Source organism: Leopardus geoffroyi, chromosome C3 (assembly GCF_018350155.1).
Source record: "Leopardus geoffroyi isolate Oge1 chromosome C3, O.geoffroyi_Oge1_pat1.0, whole genome shotgun sequence".
In the NCBI taxonomy this organism is placed as follows: Eukaryota; Metazoa; Chordata; class Mammalia; order Carnivora; family Felidae; genus Leopardus; species Leopardus geoffroyi.
In genome coordinates, this window is record NC_059338.1 from 3,046,811 (window position 1) to 3,064,567 (window position 17,757).

Below are 17,757 nucleotides of genomic sequence, written 5' to 3' on the forward strand. Positions count from 1 at the left end.
TGTGCCAATTTCCTGAGTTTGGTGTGCTCTACAGTAATGGAAGACATTAGCATTGCTGGAGGCTGACTGTGGGAGACCATATGGTGGATCCTCAAAGTATTAAAAATAGGGGCGCCTGGGTGGTTCAGTGTTCGAGTCTTGGTTTTGGCTCAGGTCATGATCCCAGGGTCATGGGATCGAGCCCCTCCTTGGACTCCACACCCAGTGTGCAACCTGATTAAAATTCTCTCTCTCGTCTGCCCTCTCCCCTGCTTGTGCTCTCTTTCTGTCAGAAAATTATACATATATATATATATGTATATATATATATATATATATATATATATATATAACCATGATATGATCCAGAAATCCAGTTCTGGGAATATATCCAGAGGAAATGAAAACACTGACTCAAAAAGATATCTGTGCTCTGTGTTTGTGGCAGCACTGTTTACAGTAGCCAAGGCACGGAAGCAGACGGGCGTCCATGGATGGATGAATGGATAAAGAAGAGGTGGGGTGTATACACATGGAATAGTGCTCAGCTGTGAAAAACAAACACTGGAAAACAAAGCAAAACAAGGAAATCTATTTCCGACAACATGGATAGACCTTAAGAGCATTATGCTGAATGAAATAAGTCAGACAGAGAAGGATGGATACTGTGTGACCCCATGTATACATGGAATCTAAAAGAACCAAACTCGGGGCGCCTGGGTGGCTCAGCCGGTTGAACCTCCAACTTCAGCTCGGGTCATGATCTTGTGGTCTGTGAGCTGGAGCCCCGCGTCGGGCTCTGTGCTGACAGCTCAGAGCCTGGAACCTGCTCTGGAGTCTGTGTCTCCCTCTCTCTCTGCCCCTCCCCCACTCATGCTCTGTCTCTCTCTCTCCTTCAAAAACAAATAAAAACATTAAAAAAGTAAATAAACAAAAGAACTAAACTCAGAGAAGCTCATGGACACATCTCTGTGGTCAGTGTGCCCTTTAGGCTTTGCGCACCACCTTTAACTTTGGAGATCTCTCCACAGGGCTCTAAGCTCACTGCAGGGGAGACGAGGTCCGGGTCAGCCTCGGTGTTTTACCCCCAGGGGCCTCAAATTCAGGCCGTGTAGTGGAGTGTGCTCAGACTGGATGACAGGGAACATTGCAAATGGTAGTAACCCTGTTTTCAATACCACAGTACACGGCTTCTTGAAGTCTCCGCTTGCACGTTGGCCCGTGGTCCAGCCAGTCCTGGGGAAGAGACGCTCCCCTGTCCTGTCTGAGGCGGCCTCATGTTTTGTTGTTCATGGGCCTGGACTGGTATGGAGAACTACACTGGGGCTTTCCTCACACAGATGGCGGGGGTGGGGGGTGGTATTTTGAGAACAAGAGGGTGGTTTCCCAGGCAGCTGCCACTTGCTGACGGGACCCCATTTTCCTCCTCGGTAGCACAGAAAGATGGCCTTGGACATCAGCTTAAACGGTTTGACTCTTCCCTGGGCATCTCTACTCTTGGGAGAGGGGCTTCGGTGCCCATATTCTGAAGTGGCCTCATCTTCCTGGACAATATCCGCGTGACACCCCACTTCTGGAGCCTGAATCAGAGCTTTCGTGCTTCTCCCTGTCGCCTTTCCTGATCATCCTTGGTCGTGGAGAGACGGGAATTCCTGTGGCATCAGATCATGGAGGGTTTAGGATATTATTATAGATAGGACCGTACGACAGTCACTAACTGTTCCCTGGCTCTCCCCAGGGTCACTTCAGGCTAATGACCAGACCTATAGATGGAGATGAAGAGACAGGAGAAGATACTCTTTGTGGCCACCACCTACTGGCTAGATGTGCCACAGATTCCAGGCCCCTTCACGGGCTGTGCTAGATCTTGAAACACCACCACTCCCCAACCACCACCACCCCCCCAAAAAAAAGAGAAAGAGGATTTTGAAAATCTTTCTATGTCAGCATCAGGACCTGGGTTGGTAGAGGGCAGGAGACCGTCGCGGGGGATGCACCGGTGGGGACAACACATCAGACACAAAGTCTGCTGCCCGCAGTGTTGCCAAAGATTCTGGGAAAGAGTTTCCAAGAGCCTGAGGGGGGTTATTTCATACTCAGCTGGATCTGTTCCTGAAACGTCAGGGCCCCCCTGCTCCGGCAGCCACGAGAGACCTACAGATAAGACCCCACTGTCAAGGGAAGTTACCCATTGCCGCAGTGGCTCTCCCCATTCTTCTGGCAACCTCCTCCCTCCTGGGGACAAAATTTCTGGGAGGGCTGGAAGATTCAAAGTCTGAGAAGTCCCGCCTCCACTGATCTCAGAACCTTCACGCCCTAGTGTGTTCACAGTTTCATGAGTTCCCTTCTCTCTGTTCTCTTAAAACTCTAGGGACCGTAGAGTCATAAGGCAGAAAGCCGTCAGGTGGCCGCCTCAGTGACCCTTGCCTGTCCAACCCCTTTTGCCAAAGACTACAGGGGTGAGCTCTCCAGATGCTCCCAAGCCCCCCTTTCCCCAGTTGCGTGTCCTTCCCAGAGGGGCTGGATGCCCCAGAGGACAGGAGCCTGGCGTGAAATCTTAGAGAGCCTGTGTTCTCTCGCTTGGGTGATAAGCAGGCAACACCACACCAGGCTTCCTCTCGTGGCTTAAAATTGTAATGTCATCAGTAAAGAGGAGAGCTAGTGTTTAGCATCTGCCAAGAAAGTTCTGTTTTTCAGGAATCTGTCCTTGGAAAATCCATAGTTGTCCATTTCTGTCCTGCTTAGCCTTTGTGCTGCGGGGGGCTAGTGGCTCTTGATTTTAATCTGATGTTCCTGGATCACTTCTGAAAGTTTCGAATCTCCCAAACTATCTGAAAAACCCTCCTACCTTTGTGTGTTTGCATATTTGAGGGGGGAAAGTGTCTGTACCTTATAGCAAGATCCCAAGGAGCATGTGATAGTGAAGAGCCATCACGTTTTCTGCCAGCCTGCTGCTTAGCTGTCATGACTTATTGTTAAATCATCAGCCCGTGGTTGGAACGTTCCAGAGGCATCTGATCTTGCTGTTCGCCTCCGTCTTTGTCACACCATCTTGTTCTTTCTCAGACATTGCTTTTTTTAAAAAGTCCATCCATTTATTTTGAAAGGGAGAGAGAGAGAGAGAGACAGAGAGACAGAAAGAGAGAGAGAGCTCACACACAAGTGGGGAAGGGGAAGAGAGAGAGAATCCCAAGCAGGCTCTGTGCCATCAGCACAGAGCCCGACGTGGGGCTCGATCCCCCGAACCACAAGATCATGACCTGAGTCTAAATCAAGAGCCGGACACTTAATTGACTAAGCCACCCAGGCGCCCCTCTCAGGCATTGCTTTGACTTAGCCACTCTCCTCTCTCTTTCCTGCTGACTGAAAGCTTACCCAGAACATGTACTTGTCCACACTTCTAGAGGGTGAAGCATCAGAGTGATTGCAAGATAGAACATGTATGGATGCATGCGGGTGTGACTTCTTTGGTACCCTGCCTTCTCCCACGCAGTCAACAAGGCAGACCTGGAGTCTGAGCCCTCAGATGCTGCCCCTTCCAGCTTCCTGCTCCCCACAGATCCCAAACATGAACCAATCAGCAGCGACAGGCCTGCGGCCTGCTAGCCTAGTTAAGCTCTGGCTTGCCCCAACCCCTGAGCACACTGGGTCTTCCTGGGCCACACTGGCTTCGGGAGAAGAAGTCATAAGGGGCTATGGAAAGGAGCCAGGCGGAAAGGAGCACCCTTTGGAAGCTGGATCTGAAATTGCTAGTGAGAGGATGTTCGTTTGTCTTGCTCCTGGAATGACTGACTGAAGGTGACCCGGGTGTTCTGTTCTGTCTGACCTAAATGCCTTCTGAATCTTATCTCAGCAATCAACCCACCGGCGGCATTGGGTGGACACGGGCAGATTCCGACACGGAGAGAGATGTTTGCCGGGAAGACCCCAGGGCTGGCGCAAACCTTTCTCCCCAACGACTGAGGACTCTGCTGGTTGCTCAGCCACCGCCCCCCAGTTCCATCCTCCGTCCCTTCTCTGCTGCTCCGTCCCCTGGGGAGCTGATCCCTGCAAGATCCGCCAACCTCTCTGGCTTCCACTTGGGCCCCATCAGTGAGAGGCAGCCAGGGGGCTCCAGGTGCAGGAAGGGAGACAGTGGGACTTTTGTCCCCCCCGTGGCTGGCCTCTGGGTGGCCTCAACCCTTCCACCCTGCCCACATCTCGGCTGGCAAGCCCTTTATGAAACCCCCTTCTTTTAACCACCAGGATGGATTCTATTTCCAGCCGGATACGAGGGCTCTCTTCCAAAATTTATTCCTGAACTCTGGCGTGCCAGGGGACAGAGCTGAGCCGTCCTGTGTGTGTCAAGGCCCTTCAGACCACCGCAGGGTCGTTCGGAGCTGATGTCTCGGGCTAACACCGCAGCGTCTGGGTCATCTCATCGGCAGGGGTGGCTAGGGTGGGGAGGGTTTGCGCCCTCCTGAGTCCCCGGACCACACGCAGAGTTATCCGGTGTGTGGTCCCACCGTCGTTTCTCACAGGTGCTTGTTGGTCTCCTCCTGTGGTCTGGGCGGGTCTGGGCAGAGCAGCCCCCACGCTGGCACGCTGGAAGGTGTGTCAATATCCGGAGCCGTGTCACAGGCCGGGCGTGTGACAGCAGGGATTCCCCCCCTGCGAGAAACCGGGCATGGGATGTGGATCTCTGCAGGTTCACAACCCAAGCAACCGTCTCTGAGAACCGAAAGGTGTTAGAAAGCCTTCCCTACGGGGAGCTTAGCCATAGGGCGAAGACACCTCACATCGTAAGGAGCATTTCTGGTCGGTACACATACATCCGAGCACCTCGGTGAAGAAGAACATTTATATTCTCAGTACCTGTGGGGCTGAGGGCGGGGATGATGCCGACTGGCAGAGAGCTTTCCTACTGCCCTTCTCATTTTTCTACAAAGTTCCTGCTGAACCTCAGTGCCCAAGCCTGGCTCCCCAGTCCACGGGGAGGGACCTACTGTAGGACCTGAGCTGCCCCGAGCTGTCACTGGGATAACGTCTTGCCTCCAGTCTCACGTTGTGGCTGCTGTTTCCGGTTCTCGGTCAGTAGAAACTGGATCAGGGTTTGGGCGGAGCCGGGGCAGAGCCACCTGTGCCCGGACATCCCAGAGTCTGCTCCCGAGCCCACATCTCTCTCCTGGGAAGGATGGGCCTCAGCTTCTAACTCGGGACCAACAGGCATCGTGGGAACCCGTACCGAGCAGAACAGGTTCCCAGGAAAACAAAGGACTCTGGATCTCTTTTGCAAATACTGACACTTTTCTGTCTCTTTAAAACATCCATTTCTGCTGGGGCACCTGAGTGGCTCAGTTGGTAAAGCATCCAACTCTTGGTTTTGGCTCAGATCATGATCCCACGGTTCATGAGTTCAAGCTCCAAGTCAGGCTCTGCACTGACAGTGCAGAGCCTGCTTGGGATTCTCTCTCTCTCCTTCTCTCTTTGCCCTTCTCCTGCACTCTCTCTCTCTCTCTCTCTCTCTCAAAGTAAATAAACATTAAACCGGGGCACCTGGGTGGCTCAGTCAGTTGAGCGTCCGACTTCGGCTCAGGTCATGATCTCATGGCTCATGAGTTCGAGCCCTGCGTGGGGCTCTCTGCCGACGGCTCAGAGCCTGGAGCCTGCTTTGGATTCTGTGTCTCCTTCTCTCTGTGCCCTCCTTGCCTCACTCTGTCTGTCTCTCTCTCTCTCAAAAATAAACATTAAAAATTTAAAAATAAATAAACATTAAAAAAAACCCATCCATTTCTGCTTTGATCTCTCAGAACATTGGCACACTTGTTAAAAGGACATCAAAGGAGGAAATTCGATTTCCAACCCACAGAAATCCTACTCTGCCCCAGCCCCACCGCCAGCCGCCACATCTGGGGCTGATCTCTTTGGAGAGAATTACTACACTTTGGAGCAGCTTCCAGTCCTGCCGACCGTAGGTGAGACCACAGCTTCTGCTGAGAAATCTGACTCTCGCGTTCAGTTGCAAACGCAGCGCTAGATCCGGAATAGGGAAGGAGGGAGAAACAGTGTCCCCGAGATGCCAGCGGACATCTCGTTTCCGTCCCCGTCCTTCCTGGCTTCTGTGTTGCCAGCAGGCAGGCAATCTGTCTCCAACAAAATAGTCTTAAAAAGAGAAGGTGGGAGAGGAGGAGACGAAGCATGAAACTTCTTGAGAATTTGCCTACATGGTAATGAACTCCGGTAAAGGGGGCCACTATGCTTACACAACGCCGGGGTCTTGCAAAATGAGCACTTGTTTCCACGGGAGGCTGTTTGCCAATGAGGGAAGGAAGGAAGCGAAGGTGAATGAGGGAGGGAGGAGGGAAGGGGCCAGAAGTGGGGGTTAGGGGGAGGAAGGCAGAGGGAACAGGGGGGTGTTGGGTGGAGGTTACAACCTTTTCAGAAAGTGTGCAGACCTGTGATCTCTGCCTCTTCCGCTGCAGCTGCTGTGGGTGTTCAGTCCGGTGAGTTACCCTTTCTGTGCTCTCTCCCGTCTCCGGGAGGCACGCTCAGGCTCACTCTTGCAGACAAGGCAGGTGCTGTCCGTCTCGCCTCACCCCTGGGGCTGTGGGGGAAGGGCCAGGACTGGGGTGGGGCGAGCGGGAGGCTGGTCCCCACCGGGCAGGTGCGCTCCAGGGTCACTTCGACTGCTCCCTGCCTGTGTGATGGGCTAAAGGCCTGCCCCGCCCCTGTCAAGGCAGCGAAGTCTTTTCTGCTTCCTGTTGGGCCTGCGACAGGACAGCAGTTACTGTGGGGCAAACATTCTCCTGCTTCGGACCCCTCCGTTGCTGCCGGAGGCCGGGATGAAAAGCGCCTTTACCCGAGGCTAGAGAGATGCCGGGCATAAGACAGGACCATTTCTGACCATTTCCTTGGATTGCAAACGAACCACGCCTGACTTGTTTCCATCCTTAGCTACCTGATATCTGATCCTATAAACAAGTCACGGCTGGAGGGCAGAGCCCACAGAGGAAACAGACACTCCCGGCCCGGCCTCTTTCTTCGTTCGGTTCCTCTGCGTCGGACTCTGTCTCTCTTGACACCGAAGGAGAATGGTCCAAGGTCGGGCCTGGGGTTAGGCATTTTATCAGAATGGCAAGCATTGTCTCTGCAACTCAGCCCGATGCACTACAACTCCAAGTTGAAATTTGAACGTGAATTCCCAGCTCAGTTGTCGGCTGAAAAGTTTCCCCCAGGACCCCCAGGCTGCAGGGTTGGGTCACCGCGTGTGGGGCTGGGTCCCCTTCCTCTGCATAAACCCCAAGCTCCTCTCCAGCCTGTTGGTCTCCTTCCCCTGCTGGGGCAGATCCAAACTGTCCTTAGTTCTGGGGACCTCTATCCTCCAAGGGGAGGCAAGGACCTGAACAAGCAAAGGAGCCCACCCCCCTTCTTGCCGGGCCATCCAAGAAAGCATCCTCGGATGCCTCTGCCAGAGGCATTCGGGAAGGGGGCTCTAGGTCCTGACTGTACAGCCCCAGCTACTGTCCCAGCAGAGGGATTATGTCATCAGGGAGTGACGAGGGGGGGAGGTCTTTGAATTGTACCACTGGGTAGGACACGTCCATAGCTCCTTCCAGGAAACCAGTTACGTCTGCCCACTGGAAGCTCCCGTCTGTCGGGAGCTCGGCTGGCGCTCGGCTCTCCGGGCTCTCCTCTGCATGGGCCCTAACCCTGCAACCTGCCCAGCATCCCCCGGCCCTGCTCCTCCCTCTAGCATGAGAGAGCTGGGGTGCGCCCCGGTGGCAGGACTCTGTGCTGGGACCCAGCCACGCTGGCAGCCGGTGACACGGGGCGTGCAGGGGACCGGGGACCGTTGCTTGCACACAGCTCACGGTAAGCGGGAGGTTCAGCTAAGCCTTGTCGATAACTCAGGAAATGGAAAACCATGAACGGAATTCTGTGAGTCCAACCTTTACCGGGATCCTCTCGCTCAGCCTCAATAACGACACTCATTCTACTGACGAGGCAGTGCGATTTAGAGGCTGGAACTTTCCTGGGGGGATCGCTCTGCCGCTGGGCGCGAAGGTGGAGCCGTAGGCCGTCAGGAAACCGCGCAGTTGGCCAGCGACACGGCGGCCCCACGATGCTTCCCCTCTAGTTTATCGTTGTGGAGCCGGCAGTGGGTGTCGTGTCGTCTGCTGGACAGTCATCGGCCCCCCGCTGAGCCCTTCACCACGCCCCCCCCCCCCCACTCCCGGGCCCGGAGCTCCGAGCACCCTGCTGGCATCTTCCTTCCAAGTTTTGCATTCCGACTTGTAAGTTTGCATCTTGGAGCTGTGCTCCTCTGATTCTGGCTCCAGGGAGAGGTTGGCCTCGGACGAGTGATTTATTTCAGAAGCTTTGCACAGGCCCCAGGCTTCATCTCTAAGGCAGACGTAGTTCCAGCCTCTTCTCTCTGTTTTTCTAAGATCTTTCTGTGCTCCTGAGTCAGAGCATAAATCCCTCTGTCCCCACATTCCTTGTCTTCAGAACGCAGGGATGCTTTCCCCAAGGGTCTCTAGGTGGGGGTCACTGGTGGGGGCTCCCCTTAGGAGATGGATTCCACGCCACAAGCCCCCCACCCCCACCCCCAAACAGCCTCCCCCAGCATCACGCTCTGCTGGAAGACCACACGTCTGGCTGTGCTGTGACTCCTCCTGTTTGCAGAGCCCCATCCAAAATCCGCCGTAGGAATGGTCCCCACCTCTGCAAAGGGCAGGTAGAGGTGGAACAGAAGGGTTGCTGGGTATCACGGTGACGATGATGGGGACACAAAGGAGGTGGCCGTGGTGTGCCGGGAGCTGGGCTGGTGGGAGGCCAGGCACACCCCCGCAGGCACGTTGTACCTGCCACTGGCAAAAGAGGACCAGCCTGCGTTCATCCGAGTGGCCCTGTGCAACGGGACACAGGACGCGAGCAGGTGGAGACCTCTGACTGCGGGCACGGCGCGTGAAGGTGGGTGACGGCAGGGCCCGGCTGGGGACTGACCACCCAGCTCTGAGAACCTTCTCCTCGCGGCCACCTCTAGGCCACCTCACTATTCACCACAGCTGTCCCTCCTTCTGAGCCACTCACCTGTTCTGCACGGACAGTGGTCAGGACAGCACCAGAGCTCACGTGAGGTTAGTCCGGGGTCGCCGAGGACTCTTGCAGACATTCTGTGATTAGCTCGTATCTGCCATTGCAAAGGACAAAACACTGATGTTTTCATAGCTGTGAGTTGAGGGCGTAACACTAGGCAAATGATCGTGAAGCCGTAGAATTACAGAATTGGAGTGACTCTAATCCGGGTCACCCTGCTTATGTTGCCTGCGACCCCGTCAGCACTTCTGAGGTCTCTCCCCACCACAGCTCTGCTCACCAAAATCCACCCCGGAATTGGAGGCGCTCTGGGTGGGGAAGACGCGGGTGCTGTTTTTGTCCCAGATTCAAATGGGACAGGGGGCGGGGGCAGGAGGAAAGTCGGAAAGACTCCGGGTCAGTCAAGGAAACCAGGCCACAAACGGTCAAGGACAGAGCTCCCTGAGGGTGGAAGTAAAAGAAAGTCTGGCACAGGTCCCACGGCCTCCATAGAGCTTGTGACCAGATGGAGGCCGGTGGGACCTCTCCCCCCAGCCTCAGCCCCAGCCTGGCTCCTACGGGGCACCCCAATCCCTTGGGCTGAGAGTAGGGGAGTGGCCTCGTGGAGCCCGTGGCGAGAGCCACTGGACCAATGCCCAGCGTTAGGAGCGCGTAAAGGTCTGTGGCTCGTTCTGGGACATGGAATCGGTCCCCCAATCAGCTGGGAGGGACCCAGGATTCAGGCCCGCCTCCCCCACTTACCGACCGTCAAGTAGCAAACATCTTTGAAGGTCACTATCTCGGTCAGAGAAGGGGGATGATACGCGCTCCAACTTGCTCACAGAACTGGGACCCGTCCAACACTCCTCACTCATAAAGACCTTCCGTTAAGAGCAAAGTCTGGGAAGAAGTCACAGGGCACACTCCAGATTGCAGGTTTGGGATGGTCTCCGTTGGAGGGTGGGTCTGGGGCTTAGGCTTCTTCCTTATTCTCGGCCCCACTTTTCTGGCAAGACCCCGTGATGTGTCTGGACAGTCCCTTCCTAGACTGTCCCCTCCTCACCTCCCTTTACCCCCTCTCTCCTCCCTCCTCTGTAGCATCCTTGCTTCGTTTTTTGTGAAGATGAGCAGAACTCAGATTTTCTCCCTTTTGACCTCACAGGCCTGGGTGGCCCCTAGCACTGGATGGACCTGAACCCTTCACCTGTGGCTCCCACGGCCCCTCATCAGGACTCCAAAGTACCTTCTAAGCCGGAGATTCTATCCTGCCTGCATTTGGGGCAACACCCAGCTCCCAAAGGAGCCAGAGTTGGTGAAATTCTCCCCCCATTCTGACACCCTGGCCCAGGCCCCAGATTTTCGTCTCTTCCCAAAGATCTTTGGGGATCCCGGCACCGTCCCCTTGGAGGGATGTGACAACTCCTGAGGATGGAACCAGGAATAAATTGAAATGGGCCCACGTCTGCGGGAAATGTGGGCGTGTACAACAGACAAAGTGAAAGAAAATGTGGGTGTTTCGTTTCGATTCTAAGGGTCTCGGGAAGAAACCAGCTTTTAAAAAATTTCCTTTTAAAACATCTTCTTAAATTACAAACGTAAAACACATTAGACAAGGGGCGGTATACGAAAACGAAAAGAAAAACCAGCCAAGGTTCTAATATTCAGAAGTTAACTGCTATTAATATTTATGAAATATAAATTGTTTTTATGAATATATGATTACATTTGAGTTTTTATGAATATATGATTACGTTTGAGTGACGGCATACTTTTGAGTTTATTGTACTGTAAACCACATCTTACTTTACACTGCTTTTTAAATACAACAATACAAGATTAGCAGATATTTTGTAGATGTATGTGTTTGGACTTAACTGTCCCATTAAGATGGAGAATCCTGATCCACAAATGTCCTTTGTCATGCTGCATGTCCTGACTGGGTTTGGGTTTCTGTGGAGTAAAGGGAAACAAGAAAGTACCTGTGCCCGGTGGTGACCCAATCCCTCAAGCCCTCTCAACGTCAGTAATCCTAAAGTCCCAAAAAACATTTGAGTAGGTGGTTGCTTCTAGAGATTAGTAACTAGGTTTTGAATCTGGGTGAATACGGGGAGAAGAAAATTGGACCAAATATATATATTTGGTGTATATATATATATACATGTGCGTGTGTGTGTGTGTGTGTGTGTGTGTATATATATATATATATATATATATATATATATATATATATATATATTCCAGATTAGATATCTATGTTGATAGGTAATTTACTGAACCCGTATTATGTGTCTCACATTTGCTCCTTATAAGTAAAGCTTCAGAAGGTATTTTTGGTATTTTCACTGTGATCGCATTAGGTTTGTATTGAAGTAACAGGTTACTTTTAGGAGAATTTGACATTTTTACAGCATAATCTTCCGGCCCAAGAACAAGCTACATCATACCATTTGTTCTGTCTTTGTCTACATCTGTCAGTAGAGTCCAAACTTTTCTTTTAAGTTCTATGGATTGCTTGTCAATTTTATTTTTAGACTGTTTTAAACGGCTGAAGCCATTGTATAGAATTTTTAGCCCATCATACTTCCCAGATGTTTATTTTAGTACGTAGATCTAACGCTGTCACATACGCTTCTCCAATCTCTGGGTACACGGTCATACCGCGGATGAGACAGTCCTGCTTCCCTTTGCTAATATATACGGGATGTGTTTCTTTCTCTCCCCAGAAACACCAGCCAGGCTTTCCAGAACAATGTTAGGTACCCAGGAGGATAATAGGCATCTTGCTTTGTTCCCAAACTTAACTGCTGTGCTGTGTGAGTTTCACCATTAACTGTGAAGCTGGCTTTTAATTTAAGATATAAGTATTTATAACATCAACAAATTACCTTCTATCCAAACTTAATAAGAATTTTATTTGCTGTTTAATCAGAAGTAGATGTTGAATTTTTAAAATATCTCTCTGTTACCCTTTACCTTAATATGGTGAATGACTTTAATAGACCCTCCTCTAATGAATAATTCTTGCAACTCTACCTGCCTGTGATGTATATCGATATCCTGCTGAATTCCATTTGATGGCATCTTATGTAAGACTTTTGCACAGATATTTAGAAAGCGTTGATATCAATGCTGTGCTGGTTTCTTACACAGCATATTGACTATCAACTATTCTCGAGTCTGCAATATCAGTTGGATTTTCTTCTTTCTTTGACCTCAAAGGTGATTTAAAGCAGGATTTAATTTTTTGATTTTTTTATTTGCGAGAGAGAGAACTCACATGAGCAGGAGAAAGGGGCGGGGGGAGGGAAGAGAGAGAGAGAGAGAGAGAGAGAGAGAGAGAGAGAGAGAGAATCTTAAGCAGGCTCCACACTCAGCACAGAGCCTGACATAGGGCTTGATCCCACCACCCCGAGATCATGACCTGAGCGGAAATCAGGAGTCCGACGCTCAATCGACGGAGCCACCCACGCATTGCTAAAGCGGAATTTTTACCTTATGAAAGGATTTTTCTCCTGATTTTGTGATTTTTAAAATAACTATTTATAATTTTTAATTCATAAAATTTTATAATTTTTAAAGATTTCTTGTGGGACGGAAAGCATGATCAGTTTTTGTAGATCATCGGCAAGTACTTAACAGAAAGGGGGCTCCCGGGATCGAGCGTTTTAGGGACTCTTTTCCCGTCCTGTTGCTCGGATCGCACGCAGCCGTATCTTTATCTGCCTGATGTGCGGTGGGACCACAGGCTTCTCACTGCACTGAAGTCTGTGTCTATTTCCTGCTTTCCACGGGTCAGTGTGTAGATGCCGCGGCCTTGAACTCTAGAGGTTCCTGAGCTTAGAGCTTTCCCATCCACGGCTGGCTTTTCTGTTGGCCCCCGGATCTCCTGCCTTGACGAGCCTCGTGGTTCCTCCGTTTCTAACCTTCCCAGCAGCTTTTCTTGACACGTGTCCTTTGCACATCCTGTATAGACTGTAAGGTTGAGCTTTGGTTTTGCACCAAATACAGAATTCTTCTCTTCATTGTAGGACATGCTTGTTCTACGTTACATTTTCTCTTCCTAATGCTCCCTTTGCTGTTTTGTTGTGTTGCGTTTTCCTTCCTCTTCAGTTTGCAGCTCAGATGCAGAGTTTCTCGCTCAGGGCTCACTCCCAGCGTTGGCCCTGCCGGCTGTCTTTCTTTATAGCCTGTGTCTTTCGTTTCTCCGCCTTCCCCAGCCTGCAACCATTCTAATGTATTTGGGGGTGCTCCCTTCACTTACATGTAATGTTTTCTGTGAACCTAAATTTTTCGTTTACATGACGTATGGCACCGTGTTTCACTCGGTGCTCTTTGTTGATCTGTCCATTTGCTGTGTGTACGTCTAGTCCACCGCTCCCAGCTTCTGCACTTCGCCCTACCCACTTTCTTTATCCAATGCCCCAGCGAGGGACACCTACGTTACCCCCAACTTGTCACTACTGCAAACTCCGGCAAACGCCGACAAGTTCCCTCTTTCCTGTCCTGCCTTGGGCCATGTGAGAATTTCTCTGGATACATACCCAGGAGTGGAACTCAAGGAATAAGACAGGCTGGATGGTCCTCCGAACTGCAACTGCTCCCAACAGCACATGAGCATTCCCCAGCCTGACATTCCAGGCAACGCGTGGCATTATTGAGTGTTTTAATTTTGCCAACCCAATGAACATAAAGAGAGATCTCATATGTTTTTGTTTCCATTTTTCTAATTATCAGTAAGGATTTCACACATGCTCATTAGCCTTTTGGGCTTCCTCTTCTGTGAACTGTTTGCCCATTTCCATAATATTATTTTTTCTTTTTCTTTCTTTCTTTAATTTAATTTTAGAGACAGAGAGAGAGAGAGAGAGTGCAAGCGGGGGAGGGGGCAGAGGGAGAGAGAGAAAATCTTAAGCAGGCTCCATGCTAGGGACTGAGCCCAAGGCTGGGCTTGGTCCCATGACCCCAGGATCATGACCTGAGCTGAAATCAAGAGTTGGACGCTCAACCGACTGAGCCACTGAGGTACCCCATTTTTGTCTTTTTCTACTTGATATCCTTGAACTACTGCTTTCTTTAAATAAGTCCTCTGCTTGTTCTAGACTTTGCAAATATTACCTCCCATTCTGTCAGCTTTGTCCACACGGTCTTTTACTGAGAAGGATTTTTTTGTTTTTATGCAAAGTCATTAATTTTTCATCCTTTAATTTGTGTTTGTTTATGAAGTCCTTTCCAAGCCTGAAGTCGCAATGAAAGCTTCTTAGATGATCTTCCCTTGAATTTATAGTTTGGCTTTTTATGGGTTAGGTCTTTTAGAACCCACCTTTACATTTGATATTAGGTATAGGTCCAATTTTTTTTCTCCTGAGAGTAAGCCAGTTTTCCCAATGTTATGTACTAAAGAGGCCATGCATTCCCATTATTTTGTGATGTCAACTTTCAGTTTCTATACATGCATGGGGCCTACTCATGATCTTTTCATTTTGTTCCATTGTTTTGTTTGATTTTGCACATATATTATACTGATTTTATTACTCTAGACTTTAAAAAATTTTTTTTAATGTTTATTTATTTTTGACACAGAGAGAGAGAGAGAGAAAGAGAGAGAGAGCATGAGTGGGGAAGGGGCAGAAGGTGAGGGAGACACAGAATCCAAAGCAGGCTCCAGGCTCCCAGCTGTCAGCATAGAGCCTGATGCGGGGCTTGAACTCATGGACCACGAGATCATGACATGAGCCGAAGTTGGATGCTTAACCGACTGAGCCACCCAGGCGCCCCTACTCTAGACTGTTAATATATGTTAATATCTATTGACATAAGACCCCTCCTTGTTCTTCTTTATCAAAGTTAATTTGGGGTCACAAATTTTTATCCAAGTACTTTATAGATTTTTATTATTCTATAAAACTTATAGAGTAAGTAATATTAAGTATACTGAATTGCTCAAACTATCCAGATGGGATTTTTATTGGATTTTACTGTATTTATAGATTAGTTGGAGAGAAGCAGGTGTGGTGAGCCCTCCCACATCCCCATTCGGCTCAGCTGCCTGGCGTGTTTGGTAAATAGAACAAGTCAGCTAACTCTCAGTACCTGCCAGGGTAGCTTTTCACCTGCAGAGGATTTCTTCCCTTGGGGGGAGACCCCCTGAAGCATCCGTAATGGTTGTTCACTGTCCTTAGAGCCATACCAACTCTCCAGCCCTGTCACATAATCACAGGAAACGTGGTCACCTTCTCTGTCCCACAGGATATCATACTGGTCCACAGAGGCCCAGCAGCTGGCCTCAGAGGCCACAGAAGAGTGGTCCCTGACACCGTGTGGAAAACAACTGGGAGCCACTGTTCACAAACCTGGACAATTACAGGAGAAAGAGACATGGTAGACCAGACCAGAGAGGAAGTGGTGTCATGGAGACGCTAGAGACACTTGGGCTTGAGATAAGTGTGCAAACAGGAGGAGAAAGAGAGATTCATGACCCTCAGGAGTGTCCCTCACATGAGGGTTAGATCCCCCCTCAGATCTCCCCAGTGACCCCCCAGGCACATGTCCGGTGATGTCACCATATTGCCTACCTTCACCCTCCTGGGGAAATCAGGGTTTCTGAAATGATTTCCAATATCTGGGGGTCATATGTTCTTAAGCAAGGAGGTATGATTCTGCCCCTTCCACAGAAATACGCTCAAAACTGACTCTCATTTTGTGTAGTGGATGCTGTGATGCACCCCCTGCCCAGCTCCTGTGTCAGAATGCGGGATCTGTTCCCCCCGTTGTTGAGATTTCTACTGACAGAGTAGCTGGCTCAGTCATCAGCCTCTTGGCAAAGTGCCTTGGCCATGTCATACAGGATCACCGTCCTTTCCCATAGCAGTGCCTCCAATGGCTGGCCAACAGGGGGGCAAGAGCAGGGCTCCTTCACACCAACTTAGGACCACTCTGAGAGACCGTCCCGGCCTCGAGCTGTCTGTGGGGCTGGCTGAGACCTTCATGGAGATGCTTCCAAGCCCGGCTTCAGCTCCTGCCTCTGCACAAGCTTGCTCCCTTCCATGGAAATTCTTCACCCTGACACCACTCCTTAATAAATTTCCTACATGCCCATTTCCACATCAGGGTCTGCTGCCCAGGAGACCCAAGCTGTGATATCTGGTACTCATCTGAGATTCCCCATGTCTAGAGTAATCACTGTCCCTCCCGACCTCTCCCCAAAGACCCCTCCCCAGAGCAGGGGAAGCTTGCCTCTTTTGTGACTGTGGTGTCAGGGGATGCCACATGCTCCTGGTGAAGAGCAGCAGAGAGAAGTTCCAGGAAGGGGCACCCCATATTTCCAGAGGGTGAGCCCTCGATCCCTGTTGAGAGGCAGAATGATGCTGCATATCCCACCACCCCATTTTTAGCGGGTGGGTAAATATCACCATGAGAAGTACACTTCCATTAATTTATCTCAACGAGCAATTCCCAGACCAGAGTCAGTGCCCACAGCGGGGGGTCATGAGAACATTTCAGCGAGGACCCAGAGACCGGTTCTACAGATTGCAATTAGCTGCTCGGTGTGGCGGGCCCGGGAGAGGCTAGCTCCTTCGTGCTACTGCTGTTACATATGGTGACGGGAAGAAGGGTGTTGAAGGCACGGGAAGATCACCATATGGAATCTGTGGACATCCAGGACTCAGGATGGTTGTAGAGAGGAAGGATCGCTCCGGGCGCAGGTTGCATGTGAGGAGCGGTGTTGCATGTGAGGAGCTGGCTGCTGACCTACCGTAACCGTAGGGACGGGGTGTTTACGGAAGCAGCAGGGGCCTCCTCCAACGGCTCCTTTGTCTCTGCCATGACCAGGGCCTCATTCTGTCATAGCCCTCAGGGCTCCCAGAATCCAGAGTGACACGGGTGACGTGGCAAGACCTACAGAGGCCCTCCCACCATCCTGGATCAGGAACAGGTCACTCTGGGGAACATGGCCACATCTTTTGGAGGAAGGGCATCCTTCACCCTGTCTCTGACCACAGAACATTCTGGAACTACCTCCTGTGAGGTTGACCATGGCCCCAGGACCCAATGCGGTGAAGCAGTTGTTGGGGGAGGTCATCAAGAGGACGTGATCACTGGTTGACCCATGGGGCTGGGGGGTGGGGGGGTGGGGGTGGGGAGTGATGGCTCTTCTGAGACCGAGCAGGAGGTGGAGAAAATCAGCAGCATTACCTCCCAGCTGGCCCCCGGCAGTGAGTGCCTGGTGCTCGGGGCGGGGGTGGGGAGGTCAAGGTACTCACTCGCTGGCAGATTGGATAACCCTGTCCTGTGGGGGGGCTTGTCCAGGGAGCAGCACTTCCCTGGAAATCTGCGGAGGAGATACGACAAATTCTTAGGGAATCGGGAGCGGGGCAGGACATCTACAGCCCGTCTTTCAAGGCCCCAATGAGGGCGCATTCACTGCAGGAATGAAAGCCAAGATCCTCCAGCCCAGTGCAGCTCCCAGTGTGGGACCCTGACACCCATGCCGAGTCCAGTCCTAGGACAGGTGACTTACCACGTTGGGCAACCATCGCTGATCTGGGAAGTCCGACAAATCCCAGGAACGGGTGGTGGGCTGTGGGAAGATGTGAGACACAGAGAGGGAGCTCAGAAAGCCAAGACGCCTTCCCCATCGGCTATGCAGTGTCCCATAAAAATCATGCGGAAGCAAATGTGGTTCGACCTCATTGCTGCAGGGCCCCCCCACCTAGACAGACA

General features: G+C 51.2%; 1 long non-coding RNA gene across 1 annotated transcript; it reads left to right on the forward strand.

Annotated features, from left to right (window-relative positions):
• The first annotated feature begins 6,235 nt into the window (after positions 1–6,235).
• On the forward strand, positions 6,236–10,748 carry LOC123585165. Its single transcript, XR_006705961.1, has 2 exons — positions 6,236–6,461; positions 10,199–10,748. It is a non-coding gene; the product is annotated as an uncharacterized LOC123585165 (long non-coding RNA).
• The last annotated feature ends 7,009 nt before the right edge of the window (positions 10,749–17,757 follow it).